The sequence below is a fragment of the Oncorhynchus mykiss genome, chromosome 7, assembly GCF_013265735.2.
Source record: "Oncorhynchus mykiss isolate Arlee chromosome 7, USDA_OmykA_1.1, whole genome shotgun sequence".
Taxonomy (NCBI): Eukaryota; Metazoa; Chordata; class Actinopteri; order Salmoniformes; family Salmonidae; genus Oncorhynchus; species Oncorhynchus mykiss.
The window spans coordinates 77,746,498-77,763,177 of record NC_048571.1 but is presented as its reverse complement, the minus strand read 5'-3'; the positions used below and the strand labels follow the sequence as shown (position 1 = coordinate 77,763,177).

Genomic DNA, 16,680 nt, shown 5'->3' with positions numbered 1-16,680 from the left:
GAGAACTGTAGGATTGATGTAGCTTATAGGTAGGTTAGCCATGAGAACTGTAGGATTGATGTAGCTTATAGGTAGGTTAGCCATGAGAACTGTAGGATTGATGTAGCTTATAGGTAGGTTAGCCATGAACATTGTAGGTTTGATGTAGCTTATAGGTAGGTTAGCCATGAACATTGTAGGTTTGATGTAGCTTATAGGTAGGTTAGCCATGAACATTGTAGGTTTGATGTAGCTTATAGGTAGGTTAGCCATGAACATTGTAGGTTTGATGTAGCTTATAGGTAGGTTAGCCCTGAGAACTGTAGGATTGATGTAGCTTATAGGTAGGTTAGCCCTGAGAACTGTAGGATTTTAGACCATCTTAGGTGTGTAGGGGAGAGGTCATTTTGAGAACAGTCAATTATTTAATGAGGAAAGGGTGCCCCCCACCCCCCACCCCAGGGATGGTTGTTATGACAATGATAAAGGGTACATCTCCCTATAACCCCACTCTCCACCCACAGTCCTCAGTTACACGCTACCTATAAGCTTCTCATGTTTAAAGTCTCTAGTGCATAACAGTAACATGAGCTTTCAGACATCTGAATACACTAAATGTACATGAAATACAGCAGATCATTTGTTTCCATGTTTTCAGAATAGCAGTATGCATATCTGGAAAAATATCATTCTGAATTCTAAAGTAGGGAAAAAAATTAAATAAATACCTGGGAAATTCAATGGGAACGAAAAAAGCAATTTTGTCTGAGGCACTCTGACTTGACTCCCTCTGTAATGACTGAGTCAAGTTAATCATCACAAATAATATTCCTGTGTCAGCCATTCAAGGGGTTTTTAATCCATTTTTTATGATTCATTTCTTGGCGTATACATAAAAATGTCAGTTCTGAAACATTTCAGAAATCAATTCAATATCATCTTTGTGTAGGCTGTCATCCTCTTCACTGGAGTGGTCATTTATCTCAAGAGAATCCTTTCAGAAAATACAAGGCAAAGCCAAGGAAAAAGGATTCTCAGAGAGCTCTTTTCTACTAAAGTTGAAGTAAATAACTGAAAGGTAGTAGACAGCTAGCTACTGTCAGTACTGTAGTAAGACACAATTATTTCATATCAACCCACCACCAGTCTGTTGTGTAGCTTTTACCAAAATGGTGCAGTAATCAAATGCATTGAACTGGGTACAATGTTACGAAACCGCTAGAACATATTAAGTCAACCCACCACCAATAGCTTTTACTGAAGTGATCAAAGAATCTAATGCATTAAACTGGCTATAATTAAGCAATAAGGCACGAGGGGGTGTGGTAAATGGCCAATATACCACGGCTAAGGGATGTTCTTCAGCTTGACGCAACGCGGAGTGCCTGGATACATCCCTTAGCCGTGGTATATTGGCCATTTACCACACCCCCTCGTGCCTTATTGCTTAATTATAGCCAGTTTAATGCATTAGATTCTTTGATCACTTCAGTAATCCAGAGGTGACTTATTGCTATTATAAACTGGTTACCAACGTAATTAGAGCAGGAAAAATAAATGTTTTGTCACACACGTGGTATACGGTGTGATATACCACGGATGTCAGCCAATCAGCATTCATGGCACGAACCACCCAGTTTATAATGCTAAATAACCCCTACAGCAAATGAAAGACATAGACTGAAAAATTAGACATAAAAAACCCAGCCTCAATCTGGTCACGACCAACGAAGTTGCAATTGCAATTTATGACTTATTGTAAAAGAGGGATGTAGACGTTGAACGAAAAAAACACTTAAACATGCATCTCCTCGCAACTAGTGACCATGAATGGGAAAAGGGGGAAAAAATGTAATTGCATTGTCTGGGAAAGCGTGGATATAAATTTTCTAAATTGTCCTTTGAAGACAAATGTTTTTGTAAACCTTCAGGGATTGTGTAATTGTTTGGTCTAATGGACAAGAAAACAAACATTTCCGGAGATTGAATTTCCCTCATAATTGTTGGAAGGAAACTAACTTGTCTGTTGTAAACATTGGAGCCATTGTGTGAAGTGAGTACCTCGTTGAATCTTCTGGGAGAACTCACATCTCCATGATCTTTCACAATGAGGTTAGACACTAGGTACTGTTAAGATTGAGGCTGTGTCCCATGGGACACCTTATTCCCTTCATAGTGCAGTATTTTGTTAGCCCTGTTTGGTACGCAGCCTCAGCCTTAACCAGACATTCTTCTACGCCTTGACAGGCCCTTTGCACAGTCATCACTTATCTTAAGTGTCTTACAGTTTATGCTATATCATAAGTACAAAGGGCATGTTAATCAACCATGGACAATGTGTTTGGTTTTTCCACAGTAGAAAAACACTTCTTCCAATCAAATCCAATCCTTAGCTAGTGAGTAATAAGTGTAACATTTTACATTACTCTGGAGCCTTGTCGGATGACCTTGATGATAAAATGTAAATATCAAGGACAGTCCCAGTTGAATAGTTGCAGGATAAATTGTTCATATTCTATACAGACTAAGATTGAATGTATAGTACACAGAGCCAAGTTATACTACAGCTAATGCATACTCTTCCTCCTTTCCCCTTTAAAAGTCACATCTAAACAATATGTACAGATGTAGGATCTTCATTTGAGCCAGTTTGCTACAGCAGAAAAACAATCCTGCAGCAACAGGAAAATATTATGTGGATTATAATTAATGGACATTTTTTTTGTAGGTGTTGATACATTTTTAGTAAAGCAGGTCTGAAATGTCAAAGTGGAAATTAGAAACTTCAGAAGCCTTTTTAAACCTCAAATACACTACTATTTTAAAATGTCCTGCACTGCAGGAACGTTATCCTGCAACAGGGTGATCAAATGAATATCCTACATCTGTAGGCATGTGTTTGATGGCTCACATAGGCCAGAGTCTGTCCTCATTGTACGGCGTCGACTCCAACAAAGGCACCTCCACTATTTCTCGAAGCGCTTCTTCTCTTATGGATTCCATTCTAATGCACAATGCCATATTTTATTTCACACAATTTGTAGGCTTCACTCTCACAAAGGGAAGGGGGGGCTCCTTCTTGATCAGTAGTGTTGGCATTCCATTTGAGAAAACATTTCCACATCTATTCTGGGTATAAAAAAAAAGTTGCAAACATTTTTTTCTACATCTTAAACGGCATCCTATTCCCTATACAGGCTCATAGTCCAAAGTAGTGCACTACAGGGTTCCATTTGTGACGCAGCCTGTCTGTTCTGTTTTAATTAAGTGCGGAGGTCTTCAGAGAGTTTGGCGCACATTTTAATGCACCTTTCATTTAAGAGAAACAGATGAACAGACAGTTGGTGTGGGGATGGAATGAGAGGGAAAATATCATCGATTGGGAAGCTTTCCAGGTTATCTTTGTTGGCACTGAGCTAACTTTCCACAGTGCTGCTTCAACTAGCTGGGCTCATCAAATGGGACTTGTCTGAACAGGCTGCCTTCAGTAGACAAACGATATCTAGCTAATGATTTGAAGTCATATTATTATATATTCGGACATATCAATCTATGAATACAGTGTGTTATAATCCATGTGGGCTGGGCATCCTGTAGATACACAGCACTCTGATAATTAAAGAAATAAATCACATCAAAATATACATGCACTTTACTCCATTTTATCGTCTCAAATGTATATGCAAAATAATAAAGGAAATATGCTTTAAGGTGGAATGGGACCCACAACAGTAAATTCAGGCCATTCCCAGTTCCCAGCATATTGACTATATATCTGTTCTTATATACACCTTCGTAACTAGATGAGTCAGAGGGGAAGAGAACTATATGAGGTTTGTCAAATTATGATTTATCATTACACCCCCTTTTCCTCTTTCCCCTTTCCACCCCAACCCCCCCCCCTTCCCCCCCGAGCCCAGAAAACAAAGTCAGAGTTATCTCTCGCCTCCATACAGCCTGTTTTTAAGACGAGAAAGGAGGAGGGAGGGGGGGGGGGGTTATCTTTGGGAAGAATTTGGGTTCCTGATCCATTTCATTCTCCTCATAGGAAGATTACGTCTGGTAAATGATGCCATGGACAACACTAGAGCCTACATACAGCAAATGACAACATGGAACAGTCCTTCTCAATGACAGGGTGATGTCATGGCGCTAAATGGCAACAATAACAATGTGATGTAAGAACTCCACGCTGCACAGTATGACTTTATTTCACCTAACGTTAATGGTAATAATTGTGCACATCCGCTGTAAAGTTCATAGAGACGCATGAGAGGATGTCTACTTTCAAAGCATGTGTGTGTCCTGTTTGGACAGCTCAATCTGTGGACAATCCACTCACTTTGTCTTGCTCTGTCTTACTCTCTCTCTCTCTCTGTCTCTCTCTCTCTCTCTCTCTCTCTCTCTCTCTCTCTGTCTCTCTCTCTCTCTCTCTCTCTCTCTCTCTCTCTCCCTCTCAATTAAATTAAATTAAATTCAATTTAAGGGCTTTATTGGCATGGGAAACACATGTTAACATTCCCTATGCAAGTGAAGTAGATAATAAACAAAAGTGAAATAAAAAATTAAAATGTACAGTAAACATTACAATTCCAAAAGAATAAACACATTTCATATGTCATATTATGTTAATATACCGTGTTGTAAAGATGTGCAAAGTACAAAAGGGAAAATAAATAAATATGGGTTGTATTTACAATGGTGCTTGTTCTTCACTGGTTGTCTTTTTCTTGTGGCAACAGGTCACATATCTTGCTGCTGTGATGGCACACTGTGGAATTCCACCCAGTAGATATGGGAATTTATCAAAATCGGGTTTGTTTTCGAATTCTTTGTGGGTCTGTGTAATCTGAGGGAAATATGTGTCTCTAATATGGTCATACATTGGACAGGAGGTTAGGAAGTGCAGCTCAGTTTCCACCTCATTTTGTGGGCAGTGAGCACATAGCCTGTCTTTTCTTGAGAGCCAGGTCTGCCTGCGGCGGCCTTTCTCAATATGCTCACTTAGTCTGTACATTTTCAAAGCTTTCCTTAAGTTTGGGTCAGTCACAGTGGTCAGGTATTCTGCCGCTGTGTACTCTCTGTTTAGGGCCAAAAAGCATTCTAGTTTGCTCTGCTTTGTTGTGTCAAGTAATTATCTTTTTGTTTTCTCATGATTTGGTTGGGTCTAATTGTGTTGCTGTCCTGAGGCTCTATGGGGTGTGTTTGTGTTTGTGAACAGAGCCCCAGGACAAGCTTGCTTAGGGGATTCTTCTCCAGGTTCGTCTCTCTGTAGGTGATGGCTTTGTTATGGAAGGTTTGGGAATCGCCTCCTTTTAGGTGGTTGTAGAATTTAACGGCTCATTGCTGGATTTTGAAAATTAGCAGGTATCGGCATAATTCTGCTCTGCATGCATTATTTGGTGTTTTACTTTGTACACTGAGGATATTTTTTTGCAGAATTCTGCATGAAGAGTCTCAATTCGGTGTTTGTCCCATTTTGTGAATTCTTGGTTGGTGAGCGAGCCCCAGACCTTACAACCATAAAGAGCAATGGGCTCTATAACGGATTTAAGTATTTTTAGCCAGATCCTAATTGGTATGTTGATTTTATGTTCCTTCTGATGACATAGAAGTTACCTGTGGCGCTGATGTTTAGGTCGAGGTATGTATAGTTTTTTGTGTGCTCTAGGGCAACGGTGTCTAGATGGAATTTGCATTTGTGGTCCTGGCATCTGGACCTTTTTTGGAACACCATTATTTTGGTCTTACTGAGATTTACTGTCAGGGCCCAGGTCTGGCAGAATCTGTGCAGAAGATCTAGGTGCTGCTGTAAGCTCTCCTTGGTTGGTGACAGAAGCACCAGATCATCAGCAAACAGTAGACATTTGACTTCAGATTCTAGTAGGGTGAGGCCGGGTGCTGCAGACTGTTCTAATGCCCTTGCCAATTCGTTGATATATATGTTGAAGAGGGTGGGGCATAAGCTGCATCCTGTGGAAAGAAATGTGTGTGTCTCTCTCTCTGTGGTGTTTATCTGTCCCTCTCTCTAATACAGGCTTTAATTACATCCATCAGTTGTGTTATTTTGCTACAATATCATGTCAGGGATATCAGCATACCACAAAGAGCCTCTCTAGAATAACAGAAAGTGGGCCTGTCTCAACTTACTGCCATCCTACACCTCCCACCTCCCCTCAGCCCCCCATTCTATCTATCCCATCCTACACCTCCCACCTCCCCTCAGCCCCCAAATCTATCTATCCCATCCTACACCTCCCACCTCCCCTCAGCCCCCCATCCTACACCTCCCACCTCCCCTCAGCCCCCAAATCTATCTATCTATCCCATCCTACACCTCCCACCTCCCCTCAGCCCCCCATTCTATCTATCCCATCCTACACCTCCCACCTCCCCTCAGCCCCCCATTCTATCTATCCCATCCTACACCTCCCACCTCCCCTCATTCTATCTATCCCATCCTACACCTCCCACCTCCCCTCAGCCCCCCATTCTATCTATCCCATCCTATCTCTCTCTCTCTCTCTCTCCCTCTCCCTCTCTCCCGCTCCCACGCCCTCTCACCCTCTCCACCTCTCTCTCTCCACCTCCCTCTCTCTCTCTCTCTCTCTCTCTCTCTCTCGCTCTCTCTCTCTCTCTTCTCGAATGAAATTCTATTCAATTCAAGGGGCTTTATTGCCATGGGAAACATATGTTAACATTGCCAAAGCAAGTGAAGTAGATAATATGCAAAAGTGAAATAAATAAACAGTAAACATTACACTCATAGAAGTTCCAAAAGAATAAAGACATTATAAATGGCATTTGTATATATACAGTAACGATGTGCAAATGGTTATTAAAGAACAAAAGGGAAAATAAATAAACATAGCATCTCTCCCTCCCACCTCCCCTCAGACCCCTTTCTATCTATCTATCTATCTATCTATCTATCTATCTATCTATCTATCTATCTATCTATCTATCTATCTATCTATCTATCTATCTATCTATCTATCTATATATATCTATCTATCTATCTATCTATCTATCTATCTATCTATCTATCTATCTATCTATCCTATCCTGTCCTATCCTATCTCTCTCTCTCTCCCTCCCACCTCCCCTCAGACTCCTTTCTATCTATCTATCTATCTATCTATCTATCTATCTATCTATCTATCTATCTATCTATCTATCTATCTATCTATCTATCTATCTATCTATCTATCTATCTATCTATCTATCTATCTATCTATCTATCCTATCCTGTCCTATCCTATCTCTCTCTCTCCCTCCCACCTCCCCTCAGACCCCTTTCTATCTATCTATCTATCCTATCCTATCCTATCTCTCTCTCTCTCCCTCCCACCTCCCCTCGGACCCCTTTCTATCTATCTATCCTATCCTATCTCTCCCTCTCTCCCTCCCACCTCCCCTCAGCCCCCTTTCTATCTATCTATCTATCTATCCTATCCTATCCTATCCTATCCTATCCTATCTCTCCCTCTCTCCCTCCCACCTCCCCTCGGACCCCTTTCTATCTATCTATCCTAACCTATCTCTCCCTCCCTCCCTCCCTCCCTCCCTCCCTCCCTCCCTCCCTCCCTCCCTCCCTCCCTCCCTCCCTCCCTCCCTCCTTCTCTCCCTCTCCTTCTCGCTCTCTCAATTCAATTCAAGTCAAGGGGCTTTATTGGCATGGGAAACATGTGTTAACATTGCAGGTGAGGTAGATAATAAATAAAGTGAATATATAAAGTGAAATAAAAATAAAAATTAACAGTAAACATTACACATACAGAAGTTTCAAAACAATAAAGACAATCCAAATGTCATATTCTATATATATATATATATATATATATATATATACAGTGTTTTAACAATGTACAAATGGTTAAAGGACACAAGATAATATGGTCATACATTGGGCAGGAGGTAAGGAAGTGCAGCTCAGTTTCCACCTCATTTTGTGGGCAGTGAGCACATAGCCTGTCTTCTCTTGAGAGCCATGTCTGCCTACGGCGGCCTTTCTCAATAGCAAGGCTATGCTCACTGAGTCTGTACATAGTCAAAGCTTTCCTTAATTTTGGGTCAGTCACAGTGGTCAGGTATTCTGCCGCTGTGTACTCTCTGTTTAGGGCCAAATAGCATTCTAGTTTGCTCTGTTTTTTTGTTAATTCTTTCCATTGTGTCAAGTAATTATCTTTTTGTTTTCTCATGATTTGGTTGGGTCTAATTGTGCTGCTGTCCTGGGGCTCTGTAGGGTGTGTTTGTGTTTGTGAACAGAGCCCCAGGACCAGCTTGCTTAGGGGACTCTTCTCCAGGTTCATCTCTCTGTAGGTGATGGCTTTGTTATGGAAGGTTTGGGAATCGCTTGCTTTTAGGTGGTTATAGAATTTAACGGCTCTTTTCTGGATTTTGATAATTAGTGGGTATCGGCCAAATTCTACTCTGCATGCATTATTTGGTGTTCTACGTTGTACACTGAGGATATTTTTGCAGAATTCTGCGTGCAGAGTCTCAATTTGGTGTTTGTACCATTTTGTGAAGTCTTGGTTGGTGAGCAGACCCCAGACCTCACAACCATAAAGGGCAATGGGCTCTATGACTGATTCAAGTATTTTTAGCCAAATCCTAATTGGTATGTTGAAATTTATGTTCCTTTTGATGGCATAGAATGCCCTTCTTGCCTTGTCTCTCAGATCGTTCACAGCTTTGTGGAAGTTACCTGTGGCGCTGATGTTTAGGCCAAGGTAAGTATAGTTTTTTGTGTGCTCTAGGGCAACAGTGTCTAGATGGAATTTGTAGTTGTGGTCCTGGTGACTGGACCTTTTTTGGAACACCATTATTTTAGTCTCACTGAGATTTACTGTCAGGGCCCAGGTCTGACAGAATCTGTGCATAAGATCTAGGTGCTGCTTTAGGCCCTCCTTGGTTAGTGACAGAAGCACCAGATCATCAGCAAACTGCAGACATTTGACTTTGGATTCTAGTAGGGTGAGGCCGGGTGCTGCAGACTTTTCTAGTGCCTGCGCCAATTCGTTGATATATATGTTGAAGAGGGTGTCTCTCTCCCTGTCTCCTAACAGGCAGACTAGCTTCGTTATTTATCTGTTACTATTTGGATATGTGTGGAATCTGAAACCTCTCAGTTTATGTTTGGTATTTTTGATGTGACAATGCTATCAGCACAAAAATACTGAGATGACAAATGTAGAGAGACACACAAAAAAGAAGAAAGGTCTAATGAATGAAAGGCGGTGAAAGATACAACATGACAAATTGGCCCTAATTCTTAATATGGTCCAACCATCCTAATTGTAATGGTTTCTCCTTTTAGGTTTTGTCTCTACCATCTGTCTCTCCCTCTGAGGGGAGACCCCTCTCGTCTCTCCCTCTGTCTCCCCCTCTCGTCTCTCCCTCTGTCTCCCCCTCTCGTCTCTCCCTCTGACTCCCCTCTCATCTCTCCCTCTGTCTCCCCCTCTCATCTCTCCCTCTGTCTCCCCCTCTTGTCTCTCCCTCTGTCTCCCCCTCTCGTCTCTCCCTCTGACTCCCCTCTCGTCTCTCCCTCTGACTCCCCTCTTGTCTCTCCCTCTGACTCCCCTCTCGTCTCTCCCTCTGACTCCCCTCTCGTCTCTCCCTCTGTCTCCCCCTCTCGTCTCTCCCTCTGTCTCCCCCTCTCGTCTCTCCCTCTGTCTCCCCCTCTTGTCTCTTCCTCTGTCTCCCCTCTCGTCTCTCCCTCTGACTCCCCTCTCGTCTCTCCCTCTGTCTCTCCCTCTGTCTCCCCCTCTCGTCTCTCCCTCTGTCTCCCCCTCTTGTCTCTTCCTCTGTCTCCCCTCTCGTCTCTCCCTCTGACTCCCCTCTCGTCTCTCCCTCTGTCTCTCCCTCTGTCTCCCCTCTCGTCTCTCCCTCTGTCTCCCCCTCTTGTTTCCCACTCTCTTCTCTTCCTCTGTCTCCCTCTCTTCTCTTTCTCAGTCTCTTCCTCTTGTCTTCCCCTCTTCCTCTCTCTCCCCCTCTTGTCTCCCCCTCTCGTCTCTTTCTGTCTCCCCCTCTTGTCTCCCCCTCTCGTCTCCCCCTCTTGTCTCCCCCTCTTGTCTACCCCTCTCGTCTCTTCCTCTGTCTCCCCCTCTTGTCTCCCCCCCTCGTCTCTTCCTTTGTCTCCATCTCTTGTCTCCCCCTCTCTTCTCTTCCTCTGTCTCCGTCTTGTCTCTCCCTCTGTCTCCCCCTCTCGTCTCTCCCTCTGTCTCCCCCTCTTGTCTCTTCCTCTGTCTCCCCTCTCGTCTCTCCCTCTGACTCCCCTCTCGTCTCTCCCTCTGTCTCTCCCTCTGTCTCCCCTCTCGTCTCTCCCTCTGTCTCCCCCTCTTGTTTCCCACTCTCTTCTCTTCCTCTGTCTCCCTCTCTTCTCTTTCTCAGTCTCTTCCTCTTGTCTTCCCCTCTTCCTCTCTCTCCCCCTCTTGTCTCCCCCTCTCGTCTCTTTCTGTCTCCCCCTCTTGTCTCCCCCTCTCGTCTCCCCCTCTTGTCTCCCCCTCTTGTCTACCCCTCTCGTCTCTTCCTCTGTCTCCCCCTCTTGTCTCCCCCCCTCGTCTCTTCCTTTGTCTCCATCTCTTGTCTCCCCCTCTCTTCTCTTCCTCTGTCTCCGTCTTGTCTCCCCCTCTCGTCTCTTCCTCTCTCTCCCCCTCTTGTCTACCCCTCTGTCTCCCCCCCCTCGTCTCTTCCTTTGTCTCCATCTCTTGTCTCCCCCTCTCTTCTCTTCCTCTGTCTCCATCTCTTGTCTCCCCCTCTCTGCTCTTCCTCTGTCTCAATCTCTTCTCCCCCTCTCATCTCTTCCTCTGTCTCCATCTCTTGTCTGCCCCTCTCGTCTTTACCTTTGTCTCCATCTCTTGTCTCCCTCTCTTCTCTTCCTCTGTCTCCATCTCTTCTCCCCCTCTCATCTCTTCCTCTGTCTCCATCTCTTGTCTCCCCCTCTCGTCTCTACCTTTGTCTCCATCTCTTGTCTCCCTCTCTTCTCTTCCTCTGTCTCCATCTCTTCTCCCCCTCTCTACTCTTCCTCTGTCTCCATCTCTTCGCTCCCTCTCGTCTCTTCCTCTGTCTCCATCTCTTCGCTCCCTCTTGTATATTCCTCTGTCTCCATCTCTTCGCTCCCTCTCGTCTCTTCCTCCGTCTCCATCTCTTCACTCCCTCTTGTCTCTTCCTCTGTCTCCATCTCTTCTCCTCCTCTCGTCTCTTCCTCTGTCTCTGTCTCCATCTCTTGTCTCCCCCTTTCTTCTCTTCCTCTCTTCTCTTCCTCTGTCTCCATCTCTTGTCTCCCTCTCTTGTCTCTTCCTCTGTCTCCATATCTTGATCCCCCTCTTATCTCTTCCTCTCACCCCCTCTCGTCTCTTCCTTCTTGTCTATCAACATCTCACTCCTCGTCCAAGGTCACGAGGTCATAGTCATCTGATCAGGACTTTTGTGCCATGTCATATTTCATTACGAAACAGGACTCCTGGGTTGTGAAGTCACTCTGATTTGATTGGTTGTCAGGAATTATATAATTTGCATTTAACCTATGTGGCATCAGTTCTGAGTGTTGTACTAATGCATTTTGGCAAAGATTGAAGGCTGCCACAGGAGTGACTCATTTGAAACCTGAGTTATTGCATAACATGCTGGGGTTACATTGAGTGGGGTTTATCAAATAAGAAACAAACAAGAACTCGCTCTCTCTCTCTGTGTTTCTCTCTGTGTCTCTCTGTCTCTCTCTGTTTCTCTAAATTCAAATTCAAGCTGCTTTATTGGCATGAAAAACATTGTGTCAATATTGCCAAAGCAACAATGTATACAATATACGTTGTAATAATATTCTGAACAATATCAAATAATAACATAAAATGGTAGTAAATAATAATACTAAATTAATTACTAAAATAACAACAATATAGTAGAAATGTAACATGGAAAATGAAACTATAACTAACTTATAACTAAAAAACGGTCATCTTCACCATTACATCAGTACTACTACTACCATCATCATTACTACTACTAACACCATCATCATTACTACTACTACCACCATCATCATTACTACTACAACTACCATCATCATTACTACTACAACAACCATCATCATTACCACTACTACTACCATCATCATTACTACTACTACTACCATCATCATTACCACTACTACTACCATCATCATTACTACTACTACTACCATCATCATCATTACCACTACTACTACCATCATCATTACCACTACTACTACCATCATCATTACTACTACTACCATCATCACTACTACTACTACTACCATCATCATTACCACTACAACTACCATCATCATTACTACTACTACCACCATCATCATTACCACCACTACTACTACTACCATCATCATTACTACTACTACTACCATCATCATTACTACTACTACCACCATCATCATCATTACCACTACTACTACCATCATCATTAATACTACTACCAGCATCATTACTACTACTACCATCATCATTACCACTACTACTACTACTACCATCAACATTACTACTACTACTACCATCATCATTACTACTACTACCACCATCATCATCATTACCACTACTACTACCATCATCATTACTACTACTACTACCATCATCATTACCACTACTACTACCATCATCATTACCACTACAACTACCATCATCATTACTACTACAACAACCATCATCATTACCACTACTACTACCAGCATCATTACTACTACTACCATCATCATTACCACTACTACTACCATCATCATTACTACTACTACTACCATCATCATTACTACTACAACTACCATCATCATTACCACTACTACCACCATCATCATTACTACTACTACTACCATCATCATTACTACTACAACTACAATCATCATTACTACTACAACTACAACTACCATCATCATTACCACTACTACTACCATCATCAATACTACTACAACTACCATCATCATTACCACTACTACTACCATCATCATTACTACTACTACTACCACCATCATCATTACTACTACAACTACCATCATCATTACTACTACTACTACCATCATCATTACTACTACTACCACCATCATCATTACTACTACTACCACCATCATCATTACTACTACTACTACCATCATCATTACTACTACAACTACCATCATCATTACTACTACTACCATCATCACTACTACTACTACTACCATCATCATTACCACTACAACTACCATCATCATTACTACTACTACCACCATCATCATTACCACTACTACTACCATCATCATTACTACTACTACTACCATCATCATTACTACTACTACTACCATCATCATTATTACTACTACCATCATCATTACCACTACTACTACTACTACCATCATCATTACTACTACTACTACCATCATCATTACTACTACTACCACCATCATCATTACCACTACTACTACCATCATCATTACTACTACTACTACCATCATCATTACCACTACTACTACCATCATCATTACTACTACTACTACTATTATCATTACTACTACTACCATCATCATTACTACTACTACTACCATCATCATTACCACTACAACTACCATCATCATTACTACTACAACAACCATCATCATTACCACTACTACTACCAGCATCATTACTACTACTACCATCATCATTACCACTACTACTACCATCATCATTACTACTACTACTACTACCATCATCATTACTACTACAACTACCATCATCATTACCACTACTACCACCATCATCATTACTACTACTACTACCATCATCATTACTACTACAACTACAACTACCATCATCATTACTACTACAACTACAACTACCATCATCATTACCACTACTACTACCATCATCATTACTACTACAACTACCATCATCATTACCACTACTACTACTACCATCATCATTACTACTACTACTACCACCATCATCATTACTACTACAACTACCATCATCATTACTACTACTACTACCATCATCATTACTACTACTACCACCATCATCATTACTACTACTACCACCATCATCATTACTACTACAACTACCATCATCATTACTACTACAACTACCATCATCATTACTACTACAACTACCATCATCATTACTACAACTACCATCATCATTACTACTACTACCACCATCATCATTACCACTACTACTACCATCATCATTACTACTACAACTACCATCATCATTACTACTACAACTACCATCATCATTACTACAACTACCATCATCATTACTACTACTTCCACCATCATCATTACCACTACTACTACCATCATCATTACTACTACTACTACCATCATCATTACCACTACTACAACTACCATCATCATTACTACTACTACTACCATCATCATTACTACTACAACTACCATCATCATTACTACTACTACTACCATCATCATTACTACTACAACTACCATCATCATTACTACTACTACTACCATCATCATTACCACTACTACTACCATCATCATTACTACTACTACTACCATCATCATTACTACTACTACCATCATCATTACTACTACAACAACCATCATCATTACTACTACTACTACCATCATCATTACCACTACTACTACCATCATCATTACTACTACTACTACCATCATCATTACTACTACTACCACCATCATCATTACCACTACTACTACCATCATCATTACTACTACAACTACAACTACCATCATCATTACTACTACAACTACAACTACCATCATCATTACCACTACTACTACCATCATCATTACTACTACAACTACCATCATCATTACCACTACTACTACCATCATCATTACTACTACAACTACCATCATCATTACCACTACAACTACCATCATCATTACTACTACAACTACCATCATCATTACTACTACTACTACCATCATCATTACCACTACAACTACCATCATCATTACTACTACTACCACCATCATCATTACTACTACTACCACCATCATCATTACTACTACAACTACCATCATCATTACTACTACTACTACCATCATCATTACCACTACTACTACCATCATCATTACTACTACAACTACCATCATCATTACTACTACAACTACCATCATCATTACTACTACTACCACCATCATCATTACTACTACTACCACCATCATCATTACTACTACTACTACCATCATCATTACTACTACTACTACCACCATCATTACTACTACTACCACCATCATCATTACTACTACTACCACCATCATCATTACTACTACAACTACCATCATCATTACTACTACTACCACCATCATCATTACTACTACTACTACCACCATCATTACTACTACTACCACCATCATCATTACTACTACTACCACCATCATCATTACTACTACTACTACCATCATCATTACTACTACTACTACCACCATCATTACTACTACTACCACCATCATCATTACTACTACTATCACCATCATCATTACCACTACTACTACCATCATCATTACCACCACTACTACCATCTATTTCTCTGTCTTTATCTCTCTGTCTCTCTATCCCTATTTGTCTCTCTGTGTTTCCCCTCTTCTAATGACACGTTGATTTGACTGGGAGAGGATGCTCAGTGAGGTTGGGGCTAGCCCACCACTAACAGGTCATTATTGCTGTACACTGGAGTGGAACAAAACTTTCAAATGTTCCCAGACGAAACGCAGAGAGGCGACAGGAGACACTGTGCAGACAATATCATGGGATTAATGAAGATGTGGGTTAAATAAAGGACAAATAAAGTTGGATGAATTTGAATTGGGGAATGATGGGGGCAGATGTTAGCCTAGCTAGCAGAAATAGATTCTAGATTTAATAAGCATTCGTTATTTTATTCTTAGCCAAGACATGATGCAGTGGAGAGAGAGTTCAGTTAACACGCTCACGCCCTTCCAAAGTGATAGTGTGCAGATGCTTTACAGTGAGAACAGTGGAAGCCTCGCTAATGCAATAAGAAAAACAAGTGATCAGATAAAAGAAACAAAGCTCGGGTTTCGAAGAGTCCTTTGGAGAGAGATTGTGACATGCTCTGATACTGACGTGGGTGACAGGGGTGGGGGAGGGGGAAAAGAAAGAAGAGGAGGAGGGAGAAAGTGAAGGATGGAGTGATGGGGGGGGGGTGATTTCAATATTTCAGATGAGGACCATAATCAAACTCATTGCCTGACAGGAGACATTTAGTAGTAAAAAAATACATTTGACACTCATATTACTTATGTAGAATCCCCCTTGTTTGTCAGTAAAGCATTTCACTGTAAGGTCTACACTTGTTGTATTCGGCGCATGTGACAAATACAGTTTGATTTGATTCGTCACTTCATATCAGCAATGTCTCTTCAGAGGAGGAATCTTTTTGAACACCATTCATTGGTTGCCCTGTCTCTTCTGCTAGGCTTAACAGGGCCACTGCTGCCGTACAGTTAGTTAGATGAACGCATCCCAAATGGCACTATATTCTATATGGGTCCTGGTCTACAGTAGTGCACTGTGTAGTGAATAGGGTGCCAAATGGTACGCAAGACACGAGTTCCGTGCACCGCACATCACAGATAAACAAATCCAATGACATCAGCGCATTGTTCCAGCTCTTCTATATGTATTTCTATCACAGTTTCACTTGTTTTCACGTTGAAGATCAATGCTGGTGGAGTGTGAAGACGATGATTCTACTGTTTCTGATTGTGACTGA

The 16,680-nt window shown here is 41.7% G+C and overlaps 1 protein-coding gene across 3 annotated transcripts in view; it reads right to left on the bottom strand.

Annotated features, from left to right (window-relative positions):
* The window catches only part of LOC110528540 (TOX high mobility group box family member 2), a 207,498-nt gene that overhangs the window by 66,888 nt on the left and 123,930 nt on the right, over window positions 1-16,680 (bottom strand). The gene's annotated exons all lie outside the window — the stretch shown is intronic.